This window comes from Phocoena sinus, chromosome 16, assembly GCF_008692025.1.
Source record: "Phocoena sinus isolate mPhoSin1 chromosome 16, mPhoSin1.pri, whole genome shotgun sequence".
Lineage (NCBI taxonomy): Eukaryota > Metazoa > Chordata > Mammalia > Artiodactyla > Phocoenidae > Phocoena > Phocoena sinus.
The window spans coordinates 83,168,780-83,185,147 of NC_045778.1; positions in this window are offsets into that span (position 1 = coordinate 83,168,780).

Consider the following 16,368-nt stretch of genomic DNA (forward strand, 5'->3'; position numbering starts at 1 on the left):
GGAGGGGCTCCATGCAGAAACGGCACAGTCAGCTCTGACGGTCATCTTGAAACCGGTCATCGGTGGTCTGAGCAGCGTCCTCTTGATTGTTTTAGGTACAGTGACTCTTCAGTTCCTGGGTCGTTTGTTCCCATTTCCTTGAGGCCAGTTCTCAGAATCGTGGCAGCTTATGTCATGGCTCCAGCCTGGTCATCATGGAGTTAACTTCTTCCACCCAGCGAGGGTTTCAGTATCTACAAGACAGCTCACGGGATACGGCTCAGAATATGATCTATAGCCCTTGAGGAGGAACTAAAGGTCCTTGACTTTGCTTAATGACTAAACTGTTATTACTTTGTGTTTGAGTGCTTTCCTTAGCTTCTGCGTCTTCTCACTTCTCTGATTAAACTTATTCTTTGGCTAAATTTTCCTACAGTCAGAAGGCAGGCGGAGGACGTGGGCGGGAAGGACCCGAGGGTCCTGCTCCATTTCACCAGCCCCACCTCACCTGACCTGAGCCTCTGCTCTTCACTACAATGTCACTATCTTCTGTTGTTTGTCCTGAGGTTACACACAGGCTCTATCCACACGGTGATGGCGATCGGGGCGGCGGGGATGCCTTCTAATGGGATAATGGAGGCTATTTGTAGCAGGCAAGGTGGTCCTGAAAAGCACTAGGAGTTTGTGCCTCTCTCTTCTGGAGAAGACAGTTAGTGCCCCTAAGAAACGATTTCTGCTCAGAGAGCACCTGACTTGCCATTAGGGTCAGACCTGTTAGGAAGTGAAGTACCCGCACTCAGGTTCATTTCAGAAAGAGCGTGTGTCTCCACTCAGTGCAGCTGCAACCTGGCCGTGCACAGGCGTTTCTGTTTAACTTTCCAGCTGATCCATCCACCCAGGGCCCCAGGGAAACTGAAAGGGACAATAATTCCAAAGTGCCTGCAAGTCCACAAGGGGTACCGGGAAATGCGGGCGGCTCCCTCCGCGTGCTGCTCTGTCCCCAACCCCGGGTCCAGGCTGGTGACAGGAGCAGCGCCTGAAAACTTATTTGCTTTAATTTATGTTTTTATAAGTAAGACTTTATTTTTAGCACAGTTTTAGAATTACAGAATAAACGAGCAGACAGTACGTAGAGTTCCACGTCCACCCCCGCCCCCCGCACTCTCACCTGTTATTAACATCTCGCATTAGTATATGGCATGTTCGTTACATTGATAACTGAGATTGACAGCCTATGATTCACTAAAGTCCATAGTTCACATCGGGGTTCCCTCCTGGTGCTGTGCAGATCTGCGGGTTTTGACAAATGCACATACCCACCATTCAGTGTGATACAGAATAGTACAGCTGCCCTAAAAATCCCATCTCAACGGCACTTTTTGAGAGCTGGGCACATGGTGAGGGGTCGGCTGTGCGAGTCCATGCCGACCAAGCCTCTTAGAGGAGCCCAGGCACCTGTCACCCAAGAGGAAGCAAGGTGCATTAGTGCGGTGCCTCTCGGTGCCCAGATTCAAATCTGATGTATGGCTGGGGATCGGCCCCTCCTTCCCCCCTCTGCACCCTGTCTTCAGGACGTGTCTCTGTGGGCGGCGTCAAGGGCCATGCAAACGGCAGGCATCGCTCCTTGGGAGGCTTCCCAAGGAGGAAACTTCCAGAGGGCGGCGCTAAGCGGTAGACCAACTTGAATTTAAGGCCAAAGGGTGTGCTGGGAGAGGCATTCCTAGCTCTCTTCCTTTAAAATGCAAGTTCGGCTCCAGTAACACATACATGTATTTTAACCTGTGAAAGCAGGCATTTCCAACTGAATTAAAATAACCCCACGTAGGTACATATAAAAGCTCAGTCCGTATCCATGTGCTGGGACAGACACAGGACACAGAGACTGAGGAGGACCTCCCAGTCCGATCCGTGTGGATTGAAATTCCAGTGGCAATGGCGGCGCTCAGGTCAGTTACGGACACTCTCTCTGACTCTGTCTTTCCTTCCTAAAAGGGGACGATTCTTGTAAGTGCCACCTGGAGTTCTTGTGAGGCTTAGGGAGTGGATGGGGCAGAGTCCCTGGCACACAGCGTGTTCAACCTCAGCTGTCGAGGTGAAAGCCCTTAGTGTTGGCAGGACCGGGAGCCCACAGGGTACTCGTGCTACCCCTCCTTCTCTGGTTCTGAAACCTGGGAGCTTTGCTCAGGGCAACGACACCCCATCCTGACCATTAGTGCAAATGAAGGTGTTTTGTTTTTCCTTTTGAAGATGATCATAAATGTGTGCTTCGTTTTTGTCTATCTGTTGACATTAGGAATTCGAATAAACATAGACTAGAAACGGACGTTAACTACAACCCAGTAGAGACTTCTTGTTTTATATCTTAACAAATCCCACTTTCCTTGGTTGCTTTATCCTCCGCTGGTGTAGTAAGTTCTGCCCGCATGGCTGTTGCTTTGCTCTGGAGCTGAAAGTGTTTGCAGCGACTTCGCAGGAAGCTCGGTGTGGAACGGAACCTCGGGCAGGGAGCCGCGCGGGCTGTTGGCATCTTCCTAACGTGTGGAAAGAAAATCCTTCTTTAAGGTGCAAACTGTTCTTTAAGCAGGAGGCGCAATTGGAGGGGTGTTACTGCCAGCTGCTTTGGAGCATCGATGCGTCGATCGCCAGCTGCTATCTTCCCCTGCTGAGCCAGCTCCAAAGAGGGACCACCCACAGCAGCTGCAGCGGTAACCATCACCGGAAAGGCCTTGGAATTTTTTTTTCCAATTAAATAACCGTTGAAACTACATGTGAGGCTTTAAATAGACACTTGAAAACTTTGTTCTCAGGGTAACTAATTTCACAATATGGTTGTTTCTTCTTTTTTCCCCTATTGATCATATTCCCTTTTTTTTTTTTTTTTTTTTAGTGAGACTTTTACTTTTAAATGATTTTCTCTTGAAACACAGAATCGAGCTACATTGGTATCATAGCTGCTAGGAAAAGCCAAACACCCCACAAAGACACTCCCACAACCGAGATTCCACCTCTGGGTAGCAAGGTGTGACCGAGGGAGTTTTTGGAAGGCAACCGTATTTTTATTTAGAATTATAATGCCCATCACAGGTCCTTCTTAGCCTGTACTGGCTTCTCACTTAAGAGAGATAAAGAGTGAGCACCTGGGCTGCTCCAGACCTGTGTTCCAGGGACCCGAATCCCTTCTTTCTAGAGGGTAAAGGGCTTCAGAACACGCCACCCCGAATGTGCTCTCTGCCCTGCTCCCCCCCACCCCGCCCCATCCCACTGCCCCAAAGGCGGAATGTAGACGCCCTTGAGGAGGGAGGGGAGACCAAACTTGTCACCGCAGTGCCGACAGCCTCCACACAAACACACGCCACCGCCCAGCCCTCTGTGCCCTCAGTTTCCCCACACGTCTGCCTTCCTGGGGTTTGCTGCCTGCTTCCAGAAGCTTCAAGCCTTCCCCTTTGTCCTGCTCCTTCTCTGCGATGTATCCTTCTCTGTTAGATGCTGTATAAGCCTGAGTTCCCACCACCCTTTAAGTTACTCTCCCCTGAGTGCTGGCCTGCGTATTTGTGATGCCCGTGTTAACAGACTTCTGTTTGTTTTCCCTGGTTGACCTGCCTTTTGTCAGTCTAGTTTGCGGGGCCTCGACCAGAGAAGCTTGGAGGGTAGAAGGAAAAAGATTTTCTCCTCCCCAAAAAGGGCTCGCTGGCTAACTTGAACTACGGGTTAGGAACAAGCTTATATCAAGAATCACTTCTAGAAATAAATCAGACGAGAAAGACAGAGCCAGACTCATAAAAGCAGAGAGCAGAATGGTGGTTATAACAGGGGCTAGGGGCGGGGGAAATGGGGAGCTGTCTGTCGGTCAAAGGGTACAAACGTCCATTTATAAGATTCACAAGTTCTGGGGGGTCTCACCTACAGCCTGGTGACTCTAGGTAATAATACTGAGGCAGGAGGTAGATGGGCCCCCCTCCAGGGTAAAGCAATTGAAGATTCGTTCCCTGTGGGCCAATACTCCGAGATGAGAACAGCAGGACAGTCGAGAGAGGAGGCTGGGCCCTGCCCAGATGGAAGATAAGAGACCACGTATTTCTCATGCTTGAAGTCAAGGAGACCTTCCGGGGTCGGAGGGCTCCTTGGAGGTCAAAGAGGGAGGGGGCACCGCCCCATAGTAAATGACGCTAACTACCCGTGGGCCTCTGCCCTGGAACCCATCTTGGCTCAGAGATGCGCACACACACACGGGAGAACCCTGAGATACACCAGATGGGGACTCCGAACCAGGCAAAGCAAGACGTTTTTTAGAATTTTAAATTGGCCAAAGGAAACCCAGAAGAAATGCCCCATAAGAGTGATTCAAACTACCACGAGGGCACGACTCTCTCTGAGCCCGCCCGTGTGTCTATCCACATGTACTCTTTTTTTCTCCTAATAAACACTTCACTTGTTTCACTACTGTCCATCTTTGTGGGAACTCTTTTCTGCAAAGCTGAAGGGCCAGGGCCTTATCACGGACCACTGGTCTAGTCGCTAGGATTTGGTGCTCTCACTGCTACGACCTGACCTCAGTCTCTGGCCGGGAACCGAAACCTTGCTTCAAGCCGCTGCAGGCTGAGGCCGCAGAGGTCAACACCATATTCCGTACTTGAAAGCTGCTAAAAGGTAGATCTTAAATGTTCTCACCACAGAAAGAAATGGTAGTTATGTGATGTGACGCTGGTGTTAGCTAAGGCCGTGGAGGTAACCCTTTTGCAATAAATAAATGTATCAGATCAACACCTGTACACCTTAAACTGACGCCATGTTATATGTCGTTCATGCCCCCTTCTCATCAGAGGGGTGGGCTCTGGAGTAAAGAGCTCGAAGCCTGGCTCTGTTGATTAGCAACTGTGACTGCAGAGCTGTCTAACCCCTGTGAACTTCAGATTCTTGTTATATAAAAGCGATGAAACTAGTAGGCCCCTGTTGCCGGGATCTGGGAAAGACCTGGATGAGAAGACAAGTAACGTCCTCTGGGAGTGAGGACCTGCGTTGCCCCCAGGGCACGTGGAAGGAATCGATCCCACAGCAACTCTGCAGGACCCACAGGCTCGGGGTGGCCGCCCACAGTGCCAGCAGCAGGCCACCTTTTGGGGGGACAGCGCGGAGGGCCTCTCCCAGCCACAGGCAGCCCTGGGAGTCCGAGCAGGTCCAGGAGGCTCCCTGGGGGCTCGACCCATCCTTGCGCTCTGGCCGTCCCTGTGGAAGGGCCATCCAGGGAGCCTTCTCCAGAGAGGAGTGGACCTGGTCTCGGCCTTCCCTGCTCTCCCACCAGGAGCCAGAGCCCAAGGGTTCCAGAGCCGCTGCCCCCAGGGGGGCTGAGGGCGCCCTGCTCTCTGTTGGGGGAAGGTGCAAGGGGCAGGACCGGGTGGGCTGTGCCTGGTGTCTCAGCGGCAGCAGCCTCAGGCTGCCAGCTCTCAGCTCCTCTGCCGGCCCTCTGCCGAGGACGTCTTCATGCAAAACCTAGGGGGTGTGGCCTGGTGGAAAGTGACAGGACGTTCTTCTCTCCAGGCGCCGCTGAGCTGGGCGTGGGCTGGGCCATGAGAAGGGCCACCGGTGTTGACCGGGGCTGCTGGCTGGCGCCCAGGTGACTGTCGTACATCATTTTTATGTTGATCCGCCAAGGGTCCTCTGCTTCCTGACCAGTTCTTCTTTCAAAGTAATGAAAATGTCTGAAACGAAGTCTCTCGCGCGGTACAGCCGTTGTGCTCCTGGCTGTTGAAAATAGCGGAGGTTACCCGGTCCCAGGGTCAGGCGGGTGGAGGAGGTGTATGGGGGGAAGAGAACTGCTCATCCTTCATGGATGGTTTTCAAGCAGCTAAGGATTCGTGTCCCCTGGTGGGAAAACGTGCAGCGGGTGGTCACCGTGCGCTCATCTGAGGGGTTTCTCCTGAGCCCAGCAAGCCCTCTGGAGAGCAGGGTTGGCCCAGAAGAAGCCCAGTGTAGGTCAGCGGGCTCCCCTGGTCAGCCCGTCCCATCGCCTGCAGCATTCTCCCCCGCTGTACTCCCTCCTCTCTCACCGGAATGGCAGTCTGGCGGCCTTTCCCTCTGCGTGGCCACTCGCAGGGCGGCTGGAGCCTCATCCTGGGCACTGGCTCTCCTCACTCGCATTGGTCAGCCGGGACTTCAGTGTGTGGGAGCCCATCCAGGGCTTTGGCCTGAGGCGCCCCAGGTGGGCACCTCCAGGTTTCGGGGGTCACAGCCACCGCAGCCCAGTGGACAGGACATGTAGACAGAGGCAGGGAGAGCAGATGCTCCTGCGTGAGCGGGGTCTTGGGGTAACTCTCTGGGGGGATTCAGGCCCCGGCGGGTGCAGAGTATGTGACCCCGCGCTCACCCTGCACTTTCTGAGCGCTCTGCCCTGGAGGGGGTCTCCTTGGGGCTGAACGCCTGAGTTTGGAGTGACCCCGGAGACACGGAGATGGGCCCCTGGGCTGTCTTGGGTCTGTTGACAAACGACTCCAAGGATGCGGTTTGGAGGCTGAGCCGGACGCTGACCCCGGGAGCCTTGGAGTGCCACGTGGTGCCTCTCGCGTGTGATCCTGTCAGATTGAACAAATATTGCCCCTCACAGGAGTGTTAGTTGTCTTTCACGATTTGACTCATGTTTACTGAGCATCTGCTGGGGACCAGGATGCTTTCAGACGCTGGGACGGGGCAGCAGCTCTGCTCGTGGGGCTGACGGTCCAGACACTCCGCCTGTGAGACGCAGCGCTCAGCCCGGGGGCACCTGCTCCCAGCGCCTTGACGCTGGCTGCAGGGTCAGTGTCAGAGCCGCTCAGGCCAGGGGAGCAGCGTGCCCAGGGCACTGGGCATTTTATCACCTAATTTGAAAGTAATCCTCTAGTTATGCTTCTGTGTTAAAGCCATTTAATTTATGCTCTAAACCCGATCTTATTCAAACCTCTACCTTTAGAACCATGTCCCGATGCCCAAGGGAGAAAGTGAATGCTTAAGAAATAAGGTCAACATTTTTACCTTAAAAACGCCTCTACAAATACTTTCTGATGACTTAATCCACAGGAATGTAGGTCCTCAGCTTGTGTAGGTAATACGCTCCTCTTCAAACATGAAGCGAATTGTAGCTAGGGCACCACTTCACCAAAACAGACTGCGAAGTTGAACGTGGTCGATTGTTTCTAAATAAAGCCAGACTGGGGAGAAGCCATCCACCTCCACCTTCCCTGAAACTCGCTGATAAACCATAAATCCATTAGGCGAGTCTCTCCTCTGCCATTTAGAACCAAGGAGCAAAAATATTTATATAGGAAGTGTGATGATAGGGGATGGAAGTTCCTGAGGACGTGATTCATGTGTGGTATGTCATCAGACGACAGCCGTCTTCAAGCTCCACTTTAATTTCCTTAAGATCTTCGTAATATTTATTGTACAAACAGAAACCTGTGCGTATTTATGGGAAATAGTAGAGCTGTTCATAAGAGCAGAGGCATAAATCCATGCACTCCGAAAGGATGGTGACAAAGTCCAGTTAGGCAGAGACTTTAGAAATAACTTTCAATTAAAATGGAGTTGAGTGGAACAGGATGACAGTCATGCCTCAGTTTTATACCAGCTCCCAGGCAGGTAGGGGAGTTCAGCTCCGATTCACTGTCTCACGAGGCTGTTCTCTAAAGGGCTCGCAGGCACGTACATCTGGGGAATTTAACAGAAGTGTGTCTTTCCAGATCCCATTGTTTCCAGTGACTCTTTAACAGGGAAGGTGCCATCACGTTCCAGTGACGGTTTCTTACGGAGATGATGCACAGCGGTGAGGACGCTCTTCTCAGAGAGCAGATGAGAAACCACGGATGGTGCCCGAGCAAACATTTCCCTCAGAAATAATGCAGGAAATGAGGATGCCTTGCAACTCCGATTGGGTGAGGGATTCATTGCCCTCCCTGAGGACAAGAGAACATTCTAGTCGAGATGATTTTACCTTTCCGAAAGTTTTCACCTGCAGCGCTGCCCAGGTACGAACACGAGGAGGTGCGGCCTTGTGAAGCCGAGGGCGCGCTCTGAGCAGGTGCTGTGAATACACTCGTGGTCTCGGTGGGGAGGTGGGGAGGCCAGGTGGTTAGGGTCTCGGCTCTCAGTGACAGTGAGACTGTGGAAGAGGAAGTTTACCATCTGAAACCCAAGGGCCTCTGTCATGAAGTGGAGGTAAATCAGCAAAGTCGCTCGTTAATTGTGTCAGTGGCCGATTCTACCTCCTGTGACCTCCCTGCCTGTGTCTGAGCTTCAGGAGGACAGGAGATGCCCACTTTGTTCCCGGTGCAGGCAGAGTGGCCGGGGTCAGCAGTGTGGGCCAAAGCGGGTGCAATCACAGTGATCGCCGAGGGCTCTGGGGTCCCCGTGTGCAAGGGCGTGTGTGGGGTCAGGTCTGCGTCAGGGAGGGCCGGGGACGTGTGCATGGTGGCACACCTAGGTCCGGCCCCTGCCCCGGCGTGTGGTCTGAAGGTGTGTGGCCCCCAAGCTCATCGGTTGAGACCTAACCCCCGTGTGATGCTGTGAGGAGACGAGGGCTTTGGGAGGCGATTAAGTCATTGGGTAGAGCCCTCATGAAGGGGATCGGTGCTCTTACCACAGAGACCCAGAGGGCAATCTCACCCCTCCTGCCCTGTGAGGACACAGGGAGAAGTTGGTCATCTACCGACCAGGGAGGGGTTCTTATCAGACACCGAACCTTGATCACCCGATGCCTTGATCTTGCGCTTCCAGCCTCCAGAACCATGAGAAGTAAACTTCTGTTGTTTGTACGTCACCCAGTCTGTGGTATTTTGCCACAGCAACCTGAGTGGACTCAGATACCTGTAATTTCCGTAACCACCCTGAGCCTCCTGGAGCTCGTAAGTTAGCACGTGAGCTCTGCTGGCCTCGAGCCAGCACCTGGCAATGCCATTTTTCTGTCCTCTCCCTCCAGTGTCCCTCTGCCCCTGAACTTCAACAGTTAGGAGGCTGTGCGTGTCTTGGAGAGATCCAAGTGACTTCGGAGGGTCCACGTCCTAACAGTAGCTCAGATGGGGAACACAGTGGGCACTTGATAAAAGTCCCACATGGGTCTCTAAGTGCTGTTGGTGGCAAGGCCCTAAGGTGCCCCCCAATGCAGGGCTGTCCCCCTGGGCGTGAGCCTTCAGCCCGGTGACCAGGACCAAGCCGAGGTGTAGAGAAGAGGCTGCAGGGAACAGGCAGAGCCCTGTGAGGAACCACAGCAGATGAGGGGTCGGAAGGGCCCCGGGGTTGGCCTCTTTGAAGGTGACGTAGCATCTCAGTCCGAGGGGCCTGGTGCGGAGCTTATCCCGGGGAAGGAGCAGTGCCCTCCGCCTTGGCTTGTTCGGCTCTCAGTGACCAAGCACCTGCCGGCGCATCGTAAACGCTGGGGGGCTGTAAACACCGGAAGAGTTCCTGCCCAGGGATTTCACGGAGGCAGGAGAGGGCTCCCCGGGTGTCTAAGCGTCTGTGCCCGGCTCTTCCCAGGAGCCAGCCTTACTGGGGCCTGTGACTCCCATTCTGCCGTGCTGACGTTTACCTATGCACCCGTGCTGAGGGCTATGGGGTCATTCTTTGGATCCTGAAGGTAATCCGGGGTCACAGTCCAGAGGAAAAGAGGCAGAGGGGGCGTCTGTGCTAACTGTGGTCCCCGAGCCGTTCGCAGATCCAGGAAGATGGGTGGACGGCAGGGCCCATTCCATCGGCAAAGGCAGGTTCACGTGGCCATAAGTGACTCAGTGGACAGCAGAGCGGGCTGCCTGTCTCATGTGTCATTTGGGCTTCTTCCCTTTTACTCTCTTGAGTGCTTTTCAAAGACAGAGGCAGACAGAGCGACCTGTGAACTGTTCCCACCACAGCGCCACTGGGGAAGCTTAAGAAATTATAAAAGAGGCTAAGGATGCTGCCCCAAATCCTTCCTGGATTCAGGGTAATTGATGCAAGCGGCGCAGTGGGGGCCAGGATCACCTCTCGTCACCACGTCCCGCCAGGCTGTCGGCCACCAAGATGCTTCTGCGAGGCTGGAGCTGGTCCCCAGCATATGGAGAGGTCCCTGGAGCCTTGTCACACAGACCCGGGCAGGTGGGGAAGGCGGCCAGGAGCTGATGCTTTCCAGGAAGCACAGGTGTTGGAGGCCTCGGTGGTGGTGGTGGTGGGGGGCTGCCCCTGGGACCGCTGGCCTATCTGGGCTGCAGGGAACGAGACCTCTCAGCTCCTATGGAAGCAGCTGGGGGCGTGAGCTCCTCTTGCCAAGAAAGTCCTCCTGGGCCATCCATCCTGGGGAATGGTGAGCGGGAGAGTCTGCTGCCCGCTGCTTCCCCCAGAGATCGTCCTGGGGCCCTGGGGCCCCGGACTTCCAACTTTGGGTTCCCCTGTTCTCGACCCGTATGTGTGGATGGATGGAAACGCAGAGCCAGGCATAACAGCCGCTTCCGGGTCATTCCAGGGAGAGCAGGGGACCGGCCCAGCTTTATCTTGGGGCCAGAAGGAGAGCGTACTCGCCTCTTAATCCTACAACCTGGCCCAGTTCACACGATGTTTCTCTGGAGGACGTTTGCTGCCTAGGTGTCCTTGCACAGGGGCTGGACACGGGGTGGAAACGCGGCTCTGTGGTCTGCTCACCACCTGCGTCCCAACTTCTCCTGGGAGCCGCGTTCCTGCCTTGGGCAGCTCCGACTTTCCACGTGGATTCAGGAGAAGTAGGTCACCCAAGCCCTCCCCCAGTTCCATGCCCCAGAAACGCAGCCTGGGTCCAGACTTTCCAGGATGGAGCCCCATCTGTCGACACAGCCCCTGGAGACGGCGCCCCAGTGGGAAGCCCACTGCTGGGGCTCCACGTGCTAGAAGAAACCGCACTAAGGACGTTGGAAGCTTTCCCACAGCACATGACTGGAGCTGAGGAAAAAGAGTAATAAGTTACTCCACTCTTTAAATATTTCAGTGAGATGGGGAAGACTCGCCTCATGTCAAGAAAATTGAACGAAAAGAATATCAAATTCTGACTAGGAAAGGGAAAAAAAGCCACTGTTGAATAAGTGAAATAAAGTCCTACTCTTAATAAATAATATGCCTGGTTCACAACCCAGTTATTTCTCTTTTTTTTTTTTTTTTTGGCCACGCCGAACAGCTTGTAGGATCTTAGTTCCCCGACCAGGGATTGAACCCGGACCCTTGGCAGTGAAAGTGCGAAGTCCTAGCCACTGGACCACCAGGGAATTCCCAAAACCCAGTTGCTTCTGAAAGAGTGAAGGAAGGGCAAGGATGGCCCGTGCCAGAGAGCACTCAGCCCTCAGCCTTGTTTGAAACAGCAGCGTTTGTCTGTCGAGGAAACAACCCACTCTATGCAGAGGTAATTAATTTAGTGATTAGGAACAGAAATCACCAGCTCCTAGCAATCAAGGATGCCTGTGCCTTCAGAGCAAATTTTGCGTTCTTATAGAAATGTGTCCAAAAAAGTGGAAAGACATGAGGCCAATTTCCTTTATAGTTATAACGAGAAAATAGCCTTAAACTCTTGCAGTCATAACACCCTGAGCGTAACGCTCTTTCCACATGACTGGTTTTTCTTGATTTCCTCTGATAGGGAGAAGAAAAATTGGTTACAAGGGAGTTTGTGTTGATTTGTCTTTTTGAAACTACTGACTGTCATCGTTACTGCACTGAACCTAATGTGTCCCTGTGGGGAAGGAAGAAACTCATCAGGAAAAGGATGGTGAGGGCGGTGACCGAAAAGAGAGCACCATCCGTTTGGGATGGACAGCCTGTCGGTCCTCCCATCAGCCTCCCTGTTTCACTGCACTTAGTACCTGGGAAGAAACATTTGTCTGGAGAGGCCTTGCAGGTGATTTCTCAGGGCCTGGGGCCAATCTCACGTGTCTGCTGGTTCCTGGTGAAATCGTTGAGTAAACCATTTTGGGGCTTCATCGAATCCTTGCCTTACTGCCTCAAATCGGGGGTCATTACCAGGTGGGTCCTTGTTTTCAGCTGATGGTAAGCCTTGCACAGTCAACATACATAAAGCAGCCCTGAACATGCCCTAGAGACACGGAGAAAAATGAGGAAGCTTCCATCAGCCTTAACCTGTTCTGTTCACGTGGGTGATAGACACATTTGCTTCCACATCAAAGATGTAGCAACGTCTGCGAAATACTGCAAAGGAAGACGGGGCTGCACTGATCTTTTGTGTGCGTGTTGAGTTCCTTGGATATTCATGTGCTTTTTGACGGTGGGTTTTTAATGAAATAAAGTATACAGTGCTTTGCAAGTTGGATGAAAACACTGAGCCATCGTTGGTATCTGCAAGGCGTTATTTGATTAGCTGATAGAACACAGGACAACTTTACAGCTGTCGACATGAATATTCCTGGGGAGATAATTGCGCGGTACCTGAGGATGTGGCTTGTGCTCTACACGACTGTTGTTCTTGGTCACGAGGAAGAGAGTGACATCGATTTACTGCCCTCCCCCTTCGTGATGCCAGACAGCATTAAAAAGGAGCTTAAAAGGCATGTTTAAACATGAATTTTTACAGAGAAAATACCACTTTTTATATTAAAATATATTTGCTTCTGTTTGATCAGTACAGTGGGAGACCTAGTAACTATGCTTAGAACTATTTGGAGAAAAGCTGAAATTATTTTCCCGTGGCATATTTTGTTCCATTACATCTTTGGTGCTCGGACGATTTCACCATCCTCTGTTTTCCATGCTTCAGGAAGAAAAAGAAAATGAAAGTATGCCCAGATGTGTGATGCTACCCTTTCTTATTCTCAAGTGATGTTTATTGAAACAGCCTGGGTCCCGGTGGCAGCAAGATCCGGGCTCCTGCTCGGCTTTTAGCACTGCCTGGTCCTGTGGACATATCACATACCTGCCCACAGTTCACTTTTCTCACTTATCACATTGGCATAATAGGTGTCGCTTTGCAGAATGGTCTTGAGAATTAAGAGTTAATACGTGAGACACACACGGAAAACGATACTTCAAAGAAGGGCAAGAAATAATACCCATCATTATCCACTCTGGCAGCAAGTCCTCATCGAGGACCCCCGTGTTGGGTATTGATCTAGGTTCGAGGGATGTCGTATCCAAGCAGAGAGCACGGTAGCTGCCCTTGTGGGCCATACATTCCTATAAGGATAAAAAAAAAGAACAAACAAAACAAATTCGGGAAAATAAGATATTTCTGTTGGTAACTAGAGCTCTCAGGAAAAGGCAAGAGATGGATGTGATGGCTAGCGATGGGCAGTGGGTACCGATGGGTGGTTGTCAAGGAAACCTCACGAAGAGGGGGCGTTTGAGCCGAGCCCTGAGTGATGAGAAGGGAGGATGCAGGGGGCATGTGAGCGAAGAGTATTCCAAACAGAGGAAGGCGCAGAGCCAAAGGATCAGCGCTGTGGACAGCCCTGACTCGTTTTAGGAAAGGAGAGAAGGCCGGTGGTGGCAGGGACGTCAGGTCTGGGGGTGCGCAGGATCGGGGTGTGGCTGCAGAAGCAGGCGCAGGTCACGTGACAGACCCCACGGGCGTGCTGGGGTGTGGAGTTCATTCCGAGTAGGACGGAAGGGCAGGGTGAGGCTCCAGCACATGACTCGTGCTCACTTTATTACGGCCATTTCACTGTCACTGTTGGGGTCGTGTGGAAAGAGGGGACGTGAGGGGACCAGCTGAGTTAGCGGAGAGGAGGGTGGTTTGGTGTGGGGGGTAGGTCCGGTGGTGGGGGCGAGGAGAGAGATTCGGGGTTTATCGCAGGGGAGGTAGAACCCACGTGAGCTGCCGATGGCTTGGATGCGGAGCTGGTGGTGAGGAGGGAATCCGACGTGACCCCTTGTTTGGGGTCAAAGAACTTTCTGAGATTGGGGAGCATCTGCTGCTGTTGGTACTTGTCGTTTCTTTCCTCGTCATCAGGATGTACGTAGCTTCAGCAGAGAGATGACGGCCAAACCTTGGATTGAGTTCAAAAGAAAGTAGAGGCATTGAGAACAGGAGCTGATACCAAGGCAAGGACCAGAGGGCATGTCCTCAGACACCCCTAGGATCTGATACCCTAAACTCCCTGGGGAAAAAAAAAAGCATTTCTGGAGCTGTGCTGTGAAGGGGAGGAGGGATTTGGAATGGGAGCTGCAGGAGAAACAGGGACGGAGAGCAGGTGTTTTGCTCTTTGCCTACAACCGGAGGAGTCATGGCAGGTTGATGTGCTGATTGGGAAGGTCCAGTGAAGAGGAGAAATTTGATGGGGCTGGAGGCAGCAGGGAGAATTGCTTTAGCAAGGTCCTCGAGGGGGAGAGAGGGGCAGGGCCTCACGCAAGAGAGAAGGGGTTGAGCTTTGTACCTGGAGGGAAGGTAAAGTCCAGGGTCACAAGCTCAGGTGGATGGGTGGTTGTGATGGGAGATGGTGAAATTCTGTTCTGATTGTTTCTACTTTCTTGGTGAAATAGGAAGCAGGGTTAGCTGGGGGTGCACGTGACAAAGGAGGTGTTGGTTATTTTAAGAGGCAGGAGGGGTTTTGAAGGCGGCATACAGGAGGGGAGAAGGATAATGCACCACGAATGGATACTGAGGCTCTCTGGGCAGCGTCAGGGTGCCCCGATGCCAGCCAGCTTGAGTTTGCAGATCCAGTTAGCGCAGACGTGTGTTTTCTCCAGTCACACCGGCAGTCGTCATGAAGAAGGCAGAGAACTGAACTTAACCTGGGTTATAATTCAGCCAAATAGTGCCGCAGAGACAGGGAGAGACGGGAGAGAGCTGGGAATATGCATGGAGGAACAGTAAAATAACCAGGGAGTCTAGTCCCAGTAAGGGGGAGAGAGTGGCCGTGAGGGTGACAGATGATGAAGCTGTGGCATGTGGCATCCTTGGAACCCGGGTAACGCCGACAGTGGGCTGAAGACACTAGCCAGATATGCTTGAACTAGAAGTTAGGAGGGATTGTAATGATCCGTAATGCCGAGCTCCAGGAGGGGACCCTAAGAGCGAGGGTGAAGTCAGACAGCGCGGAGGACAAGACTGGAGAAGAGATCCATGCAGACACGGGAAGTTCGGGATCCAGATGGGAATACTGAAAAAGATATGACTTCGGTCCACACCGGTGGGATCATCACAGAGCCCAGGGCCCCTTGCAGTGCGGAACCGGGTGCATGCGCACGGATAAAGGAAAACCAGCGTGGCCCTGGGGTTGCTGTTTAAATGACGCATTCTTCCCCCACGGATCCCCGCTCTTTACATCCAGCAGTCCTGCATAATTTCCCCTGGTCTTAACACGTGCCTGCCCATCCCTCCGTGAGCACAGCCAGCCCAGTGCAGTTCTCTTCCTTTGAATGAAGTTACTGCCATGCCAAGAGGCCCCAGGGAGTTTAGGGCATCAGATCCTAGGGTTGTCTGAGGACATGCCCTCTGGTCCTTGCCTTGGTATCAGCTCCTGCCCATCTGTAGCTAATGCTCCCTGCTGCTTGCCACCACCAGCCCTCCGATGGCCTTTTATCTCCCGGGACACAAAGCCGCACATCAGAGCTCACTTGTCTCCTAATCAGCGCACCGCGGTGCACTCTCAAACAGCACTGAGCACATTATCCCTGGGATGCATACCACTGTCCATGGTCCACGGCCCTTTCTCTCCTTAACACCCCATTTCAGCGTTGAGGTCGCTGAAGCTCAGAGAGGTCTCTGGTGGCTTAACTTGGACCACGTGGCCATTTAGTGTCTGACTTTAGACTAAAACTTTACTCTCCCAAGTTTGCACCCTAAACCTTGACCCTCCCTCCTCCCCGCTCCTTGACAGGTGGGAAATTGAGCATCCAGTTACTTAACTGATGATAAGAAGGAATCGTGATGCCGCAGCGGCATTTTTCTACGACTTTTCCACAATGATTCGGGATTTCTGTGGGCAGTGTCGTGACGTTCAGTATTTCCCGCTTAGAGTGAAAAAAATACAAGGATATAATTTTTGCTAATGGATTATTATACTCCCCTTACATATCTTTTGCTAATTATTTTATTCATAAAAAGTCATTGCTCCAGCTAAATGACACGCGATTCCTTCCTGTGGAGGCTTGGGCAGTTTGCAGACCCATCTGGGCAGTTGACTTAATTAGCACTACAGTTCTAACGTGGATGGGAGCTGGAAAAGCAAGCACTCATCAAGTTACCTCCGAGTTCCAGCGAGGTTTGCAGAATGAGGGTTTCTAGAAGGAGAGGGAGAGACTCTTTGGAGGCTGGTGTAACAGTGAAGCAAGATGGCCGTTCAGTGACTGTACTTGGGTGCACTGAGCAGTCACGACAGGAGAACACGAGAGGTGAGGGCTGTGGATGGGCACCCCCTTCAATACCCAGGATTATGGTCTCGAGGAGCTGAGAGCCTGATTTTCCCTAAGGAGGCAGCAGTG